The following is an 8,790-nucleotide window of genomic DNA, read 5'->3' as shown; positions in this document are numbered from 1 at the left end:
CTGTCAAACTGTCACATTCACAACCACAGTGGTCAATGAATAATAGAAACCATACACCTGGTACTGCATTCATTATGTGCACAGTATATGTAGAATGAAACTGACCACTGATAAACTCCCACTCAGTGGTCCTGCTCTATTCAATCTAAGTGTTTACCAAATAAATATTGCCTACTACCAAAGGCAAAGCAATACGTTTTTGCCTATCTCTCTCACTCTGTGTGTGTGTTTTCAATTGTCACCATTGCTACACTGAAAATTTTCTCATGAATCACTAAATGAAGCAGAAAGAGAAAGGAAAGTCTTCTTACCAAAGAATAAATGGCTACAGGTCAGTCAGTTTAACAGATGTTGAGCTAAAATTTCCCATAACTGAGGCTGATCCCCAATGTATCATTTTAGCAATAACTGAAGGTGCATTATCAATGTTTAAAACTAACTAATGGAATCAACAGCTTCTATTGGAAAAATATATTTCAAAAACTTAATGCATTTTGATGAAACATTTAGAAAGTAATCGCTGGGTGCACATTTACAACTAAATAACATTTTAATTCCACCCACATCAAGATAGCTACCACAGCCAACTGATCTTAGAAAATTTAAATTCAATTCAAAAATACTTTATTGATCCCAGAGGGAAATTTGGTGTTGTAACTCATTTAACTAAAAACTTATTGTAGATGCTGATGGCTGTGGGCAGGAAAGATCTTCTGTAGCGATCTGAAATACAGCGAACTTGAAGAAGCCTCCGACTGAAGACACTTTGTCTTTCTATGACAGTCTGATGAAGAGGATGGTCAGGGTTGTCCACAATGTTCTTGATTTTATGTAAAATCCTTCTTTGCACCATCATCTCCAGAGATTCCACAGTCGTCCCCAGAACAGAACCAGCCTTCTTTATCAGGTTGTTTAGCCTTTTTAGGTCCCTGGCTCTGATGCTGCTGCCCCAACAGATGATGGCAGAAGAGATGACGCTCTCATCAACAGACTTGTAGAAGATCTGCAGCATCTTGCTGCAGACATCGAAGGATCTTAGCTTCCTTAAGAAGTACAGTCTGCTCTGTCCTTTCTTGTAGACTGCTTCACTGTTGAGTCTCCAGTCCAGTCTGTTGTCCAGATGAACACCGAGGTGTTTATATTCCTCAACCACCTCCACTTCTTCTCCCATGATGGAAATAGGGTTTGATCTAACATTATTCCTCCTGAAATCTACAGTCATCTCCTTTGTTTTGTTCACATTCAAGATGAGATGATTATTCCCACACCATGTCACAAAGCGGTCCACCAGCTCTCTGTACTCAGCTTCCTTTCCATCTCTGATACACCCAACAACTGCAGAGTCATCTGAGTATTTCTGTAGATGACAGCAGTCTGACTTGTGCTGGAAGTCTGAAGTGTACAGTGTAAACAGGAATGGTGAGAGTACAGTTCCCTGTGGTGCTCCTGTGCTGCTGACCACCTGGTTAGACACACAGTCCTTCAGTCTCACAAACTGTGGTCTGTTTGTCAGGTAGTCTTTGATCCAGGCGATTGTTGAGGCCTCCACTGGAGTCTTCTGGAGTTTCAGACAAAGCAACTCAGGCTGAATTGTGTTAAAAGCACTGGAGAAATCAAAGAACATGATCCTCACAGTGCTGCCTGCTTTGTCCAGATGACAGTGGGTTTGTTGAAGCAGGTGTATGATGGCATCGTCAACTCCCAACTCCACGACGATAAGCAAACTGCAGGGGGTCCTGACGTGTGCTTGTTTGCTGACTCAGGTGGGTCAACAGGAGTCTCTCTCTAGGACCTTCATGATGTGGGATGTCAGTCAGGGCAACAGGTCTATAGTCATTAAGGGCTGATGGGTGGGTTATATTTGGAACTGGAACCAGACAGGATGTCTTCCACAACAATGGAACCTTCTCCTGGGTCAAACTAAGGTTGAAGAGGTGTTGCAGAATCCCACAGAGCTGGTCTGCACAGGCCTTCAGGACTCTGGGGCTGACACCATCTGGACTTGCAGGGTCTGGTTCAGTCTCTCTAGCTGCCTCTTCACCTGACTTCTAGATACAGAAAAGTGGAAGGGGGAAGGGAGCAGCAGCATCTCCTGATTTAGTTGAAGACAAACTTGTGGATGTAGAAGAAAAGTCCATGACTGAGGTTGAAGAYAAAACATCTGAGGTTTGACAGGAAAGCTGTGGGTCAAAGGAGGGTGAGATGTCTGTTTGGCTGGGGGCAGGAGAGGAGGAAGATGAGCTTGTTCCTGAAATAAACCTGTTGAAGAATGTGTTCAGCTCATTTGCTCTGTCCAGACTTCCATCCATCCGATTCTCCTTTTGCTTGAAACCTGTGATCTTCTTCATCCCTGACCACACATTTCTGATATTTTTCCTTTTCAGTTTACTTCCTTCTATAAACCTCCTTTCTGTCTCTGATCTTGACTTTGAGCTGCTTCTGTATACTCCTCAATAACTCCCTGTCTCGATCCCTAAAGGCTCTTTATTTCTTGTTTAAAAATTCCTTTAGCTCACTGGTGATCCAGGGTTTGTTATTAGGGAAGCATCTCACTGTTCTGCTGGGGATGGTGTTGTCCACACAGAAGTTTATAGTCAGTCACACACTCAGTCACGGCATTTATGTCATCTCCATGTGCCTGGCAAAGAACAATCCAATCTGTAGCTTCAAAACATCCCTGTAGGGCTTCTTCAGCTTCCTGTGGCCACTTTCTCACAGTCCTTGTAGTTACAGGTTGTCTCTGAACAAGTGGTTTATATTCTGAGCAGAGATAAACAAGGTTGTGATCTGAATTACCCAGAGGAGGTCTTGCATTGGCTATATAAGAATCTTTAACATTTGTGTAAAACAAATCCAATGTCTTGTTTTCTCTGGTAGAGCAGCTGGCAAACTGTTGAAATGTTGGCAGTGTAGCAGAGAGTGAGGCATGATTAAAATCACCAGATATTGCCACAAATGCATTGGGGTGTTGTGTCTGTATCTTAGCAAACAACGGAACGGACGATATCACATGCATTGTCAGCAACAGCTGAGGGTGGAATGGAATGGCTGCCAAAATAACACTGGTGAACTCTCGGTAAATAATATGGATGAAAACTCACTGCCAAGAGTTCAATGTCTGTACTGCAGTGATGAAACTTCACAGTAACATGTCCTGGATGACACCATCTGTTGTTGACAAGCACTGCTAATCCACCTCCTTTCTTTTTCCCGCTGCTCTTTAAATCTCTGTCTGCTYGTATAGTCTGGAAGCCTGGCAGAGAGATGTTGGCATCAGGGACATGATCCTGCAGCCATGTCTCAGTGAAACACATAATACTGTATTCCCTATACTCTTGCTGAGTCCTTGTCAGGGCTTGAAGTTCATCTGGTTTGTTAGCTAATGATCTCACGTTGCCCATTAGGATTGATGGAAGTGATGGTTTGAAATTCCTCCTTCTCTCTCACCTCGTTGCTCCAGCTCTGCATCCACGATGCCTCCTTTTCAACTCATCTGGGATTTGCGGCTTCAGTTGATGTATTATTTCAGATTTTGCAATATTAATSAGCTGCTCCCTGTTGTAAACCACCCTGTTGCTATGGTTACGCATCATAACAAAAAGCAAAGTATAAAAAAAGTATTGGCAAAAACCAATCCAGCTGCACAGCACCCAAAACACAAATGAACAGCCGTCCAAAAACGTTACTTTTTCCGCAGAAAGGCAGGAATGAACGCCTGAAAAGAAAAGAAAATCTCAATAAAAGTAACAGAGCTACTCCAACATGCTGCCACGCTCAGCGGCGCAATTCCGGAACATCCTGGCAGAGTCTCCCATGGCAAACCCCAGACAACATAGTGCCCAGGATCATATACTCAAATCCTTACACCATGTTAAGGTGGCAATTCTTTGAAGTAGAGAAACACCATGTTGTATCAGTATAAACCAAGTGGAAGGAGGTATGGTGAAAGTAGAAGAGTGCCTAAAACTAAGCCTTGTGGGACTCCACAAAAAGCAGAGGTTGACATTGAACCACCAATATTGACACGGAATTTTTGATTTGTCAAATAGTGCTTAAACAAGTTCAAAGCTGATTCCCACCCACTACTACTACAAATGAAATAGCGGTACATCACTTCAAAAGCAGCCATACTATCTAAAAACACAAGAATGACAGTAACAGGAATCAGTAGCTAAAAGAATGTCATTAAAGCTGATTTGGTGCTGTTAATGTTTTAAAACCAGATCCAGATTGGAAATCCTCAAAAATATTATGCTTCTTGAGAAAAGTGATAAATTGATTGTGTACTACTTTCTCAATGCATTTAAAAAAAGATGAACCTTAAGGGTTTTAAGTTTATTCATTTCAATTCAGTTGGTAAGTTCACATTCAACGTAATGATGTTCATACATGTCATGTTGTCTGTAAATTACATAAAATTTCCTCATTTACATCACAAATAAAAAAATCTTGCACATTATTTAAAGCTTAATGTTTTTTATCTTATGTCTCATTGCCTTAAAGGAACAGTGTGTAGGATTTTGTCAATTCTTTTGGCCGAAATTGAGATAATCACTAATGACAATAATAAAAACATGTCTAATCATTGCAGAAAAAGACTTTTTTTATTATTTTTACCTTATAAAAAGCTGTTTAAATCTCCATGGTCGCGTGTCGCCACACAGGCAGCCGCCATCTTGCACCGCCGTCTTGTCTACAAAGGCTCGTGAAGGACAAACTGCAGTGGCAGCATCAAAAACGGTTTTAGTTGTAATACTATAAATGTAATATTTGTTGTGTGTCATTAGCTACGTTTACATGGACAAAGGTAATCGGATTAAACAGCCGTTCGGAATAAAAATGCGTCATGTAAACAGCCCATTCCGATTATTCTGATCTGTTTGAGCTCGATCCGAATGAATTTTTAATCTAAATGAAAAGGGTGGGTTATGCCGATTGATAATCGGAATGAGTTTCATATAAACACATAATCGGATCATCTTATTCTGATTGTAGAAAACCGACCTGTGCGCATGTCTGCTGACTTTCATTCACCCGGTGGGACAGTAGCGCTGCAGCTGCGTAGCACCATGCAGAGCTTTTCCTCCTCGCTCTCTTAACAGATGAAAAATGAGGCAAACAGCAGATGTTGCTTCGCAAAAAATAAAAATAAAAAGCACGTATTGCTTCATCTGCAGGCTGCAGCTCAACCAAGGAGTAACGGCGTCTCTACCGTTATTAAAAGCTGACACGGGTCCATCCTGAGCGCACAGAGGAGCTTTGTTTACGTTTGTAACACGGAAGTAGAGCTGAAAGTTTACAACACTGTGCATGTCCGGACTTTTATTCTGAATAAAACTCCGGTGCATGTAAATACTTTTCATGATCGGATTGTGTCCATGTAAACAGTACATTCGGATTATTTAATCTGAATACATTTCAATCCGATTAAAAAATTTTGTGCATGTAAACATAGCTGGTAGAATTTTACTTATTAAAGCTCATAATCTTACCATTTGAAACATCACTAGCCCTGAAGCTGCTGGTAGACATCGCGGTTGGAAATATCAAAGGTTTTTGACACCTGAGAGACACCGTAGCGTTTGGAAGCGGTTGTGGGGGTGGGGGGAGGACCAGGGAGGATGATTCAACCACTCAACCACTAGATGTCGCTGAAAACAACAAATCCTAGACACTGTGCCTTTAAGTAATGTTGAGTTTGCACCTTCCTTCTCCTCCTCTTAACTTAAACTACCCTCAGACAACACCCCCTTCACACACACCGCTCCATCATTATTTGTTAGGTCCGAGAAAAGATAACAAAAGAAAAGAAAAGTTCAATCCCACCTTCACCAGTGGTGGTGGGTGGGTAAAAATAAATCAAGACTTTTGACCAGATCATGTCATCTGCATTCACTCACCAGCTTTTCCCCTTCTTTCTTTAATATTGATGACTAAACCTGTTTTCCACACCTTATTTTAGTTCCTCTGTACATTTTAACTAAATCACACTCAGGTGAGAGATCTGCGGACCACTTATTGCAGTTTATGAGGTGGTGCAGAGTATTCTTGAGGAGGACAAAGCCGTGATCTCTGTCTTCTCAGTCTATCTCAGACCCTTAGTGGCAACTCTCAACCACTTAAGAGTCCTCTGGAGCAGTCCTAACTTTTCGGGAGAGCAAGAGTGATGCTTAAACTAAAGAATTTTGATAACTTGCTTTTACACAGTGCTGTGTGAATGGGTAAATGAGGGCACTGATTGTAGTGTAAAGCGCTTTGAGTGTCCTGGATGGATAGAAAAGCACTATGTAAGTACAGTCCACCTTTTACAATCTGCCTGTCTCTGATTGGTTATTTCTGAATGGGATTGGTGTATTTCTACGATTGGCAGTAGGACAACTGGAAGGAACCAGAGGACATTTATTTTTTCACAGATTATCTGTCACGTGCTGCTGTCAGGAGATAGTGACATTTTAAACAAATGTGTAAAAAATATATTTTTTAAAAAGTTACATACTGCAGCTTTAAGGTTCTCACAAGGATATAAAAACACAGCTCTATGTTGCTTTCTCCAAAAACATTCTTCAAAAAAAGTCTAATTTTTTTAATCAGCTATGACTGATCTTTACATAATATTGTGAAGTCACTGTTCTCTATCACCAACCTTCATTTGTGTTTTCTTTTTCTTTTTCTCTTTTGATTATTTTTACTGCAAGTCAATGCCAGTTACATAACTGTTTTGGTCCAGTTGGATAAGCTTGCTCACCTTGGGGAGAGGAAGAGCTTTGTGGAGCCCTGAGACACTTCAGGGACAAAAACACTCAACAGTCATTTACACCTTTAATGAGAGGTGTTAGGGTGCGTTGTGTCATTGCATCATAACATCATAAGGTAAACACTGTTTAGGCACCTTTATGATTAAATGTATACAGAAAACAAGTGAGTAGAACATTATCTAAAACCTCTAACATTTTGTCCCTTTTTGCCACTTTTGTTTCAAAGCAAAGCCATACCAACAATACTCACGTCTCTTATCAGCTGACTTCAAGCTGTGCTAAGAATGAAAGCGAGTGAGACATTGACTCATACCAACATCTACATCAACAAAATCAAAATATCATTTGAACTAGACAAAAGCTGATATGGCATTAAAGGGGAGAGTTAATAAAACTTGATGGTCTTGAGCAAATCCAAATGTTAGCTATGAATACTTCATGCTCCCACAATAAAAGGGTGAGTCTAAATTAGCCAAGAAAGTCGACTACAATCAAGTTGGGCCAGCTTTGTATGTATGGCATGTGGTGGGGTTTGGGGGCATTTCCATCCCCTTAGTCAGACACTCTGATCCTACTGAATCTTGAGCACATAAAGCACATCTTGCAGTCAGCTCTGTCCTTTCTTGTAGACTGCTTCAGTGTTGAGTCTTCAGTCCAGTCGGTTGTCCAGCTGAACACCGAGGATTTTAGATTCCTCAGTTACCTCCACTTCTTCTCCCATGATGGAAATAGGGTTTGTAATGCCACATCATGTAATAACGCCAAAATATATAATAATGTAATAAAATCAGGCTTCAAAATGCAATAAAACTACACTAAAACTGCATTATGTAATAACTGATGCAAAATGTAATAAAATTCTTCAACACATTTTGTTAAACTGACAGCCACATTATGTAATAACATGATTACATTTTGTGGCGATTGTTGCAAAATGTGGTGATTGCTCTTTTTTAGAAATGATAATGTAACGATCACAAATCAGTTCATCCTAATCAGTACATTTGTAATAATAATCATGTTGCAGATACTAATCTTTGAAACTTTGGTCAATAAATGCCAAACTTTTCATCATTTAGTTGCGTATCCATAGCCAGATTCCTCTGTATAAATCTAAACATTGTTCAAAGCAGACAATTATGTACACAACTTTTTGTAACTGATTGGATTTCAGAAAAATGTTAATCTGATCTGTGTGGTGTTAACTATCACCGCAGATCACCCACACAAATACAGGCCACATGTGCGCAACGAGCATGGCACACAAAAACAGCAACGTGGCACTGCGCACCTTAACAGTCAGGTCCTGACCAACACAATGCCACAGAGCATGATGTGCACGGCACAAAACACAGCACCTGTCTCATGCAAGGCCTAATGTGCACAAAGTGACACACATGCACACACACACACACACAATGTCCTGCAAATGTTATTTAGTGGCTGAATTTGCAAGCATTAGATAATGCCTCCTTATTTTTTGTGACGGCCCTGCTGCTTAGTTAATTGCAGCCAGCTGCCACCAGTTTCCTTAATTGTGCTTCCTCACAGGTCTTCCTTAGGGGGCGTGGCCTGTGCTCCTTTTAAGCGCACACCTGCAGAGCTGAATGCAGAGCTGAATGCAGAGCTGAGCTATGTGGAGCTGCAGACTGAGCTGAGGAGAGCTGTGTGGCTGGTGACGGCTCTGAGGTTCAACGCTCTGTGGCTTATGTGGATTTTTCATGCTGCACCTATCCTGACGGTCTGCTGCTGCTACTCTCATCCGGCGTGCCTCACGGGAGAGAGGACACTGGTGAGAGATGTCCGGTGCATTCGGGAGCTACGGAGCTCCAAACCGGGCCAACAAACTCACCTAATCCTAGACAAAAACTTTAATAAATACCTTTTTAAGGTTTTAAACTGATTCCACCGTGTCGTGTCTTCACATATGTTATGGCTTTTGAGCCGGGTCGTAACATATATGGGGGCTCGTCCGTTGCTTAAACAGTAGAAGATAATATATGGGGGCTCGTCCATTGCTTAAACAGTATAAGGT

Source organism: Austrofundulus limnaeus, unplaced genomic scaffold (assembly GCF_001266775.1).
Source record: "Austrofundulus limnaeus strain Quisiro unplaced genomic scaffold, Austrofundulus_limnaeus-1.0 Scaffold583, whole genome shotgun sequence".
In the NCBI taxonomy this organism is placed as follows: Eukaryota; Metazoa; Chordata; class Actinopteri; order Cyprinodontiformes; family Rivulidae; genus Austrofundulus; species Austrofundulus limnaeus.
Note: the sequence above shows the minus strand (reverse complement) of the source record.